The sequence below is a fragment of the Petaurus breviceps genome, unplaced genomic scaffold (genome assembly GCF_028583685.1).
Source record: "Petaurus breviceps papuanus isolate PSGF00001 unplaced genomic scaffold, PetGlider_PUasm1.0 551, whole genome shotgun sequence".
NCBI lineage: Eukaryota > Metazoa > Chordata > Mammalia > Diprotodontia > Petauridae > Petaurus > Petaurus breviceps.
Window position 1 is genome coordinate 42,892,699 of NW_027186372.1, and position 838 is coordinate 42,893,536.

Consider the following 838-nt stretch of genomic DNA (forward strand, 5'->3'; position numbering starts at 1 on the left):
TCATTTTGTACGGCTGTTTCCCCCTTCCCTTATTTCCTCTTTCTTTTTTAATTCCCTGTCCCAAGTAACAGATGGCTCTTTAGTAAGGGGTGAAGGAAGGATATTCTTGGAAATAAAGGTAATGCTGGTTTTTTAAGCTATTAATTTTTAAATAAACAAAAAGAGTAAGAGGCAGGCTAAGGATTTGAACTAAGGACCTTGACTCCAAAAACAAATGGTCTTTCCACTGTGCCAAATTGCAGCTCCCTATTTTTATACAATGGAATTAGTAGTCTATATAAATACGTTGGCTTTATGTTGCTGCCCCTTAGTATCTATACTTGTTTTTAAATCCACTACATAGAACAGAATCTTCCAGTTATGACTATTAGCAACCTTATATATCAAATGGGATTTTTAATGTATGGAGCTGTTGTTTGGGGAATGGTCATGATCTGACTCTCAGGAAATCCAAAGCCAAGTGATCATAAGCCATGTTGTCATAGGCCTCCACTGAACTTGCTTATTGTTTCTGTGTAAACTTTTTTTTAGATTTGTCCTGCAACAATGATGTCAAAAATGTCCCCCTGTCTTGTCATTATGGTCATACTGTTGGTATTATTAAGTTAGTAGCAGCAACAGAAAGACCTCAGATTTAAATCCTGGGAAACAATATATACAGTGACTACAACAATGTTGAGAGAGAAAGACAGAGAGAGACACAGAGATACAAATACAGAGAAACAGATTCAGAGAGACAGAGATAGAAATGAAAACAGACAGAGAGAAGGAGGAGGAAGAGGAGGAGGAGGAGAAGAAGAAGAAGAAGAAGAAGAAGAAGAAGAAGAAGAAGAAGAAG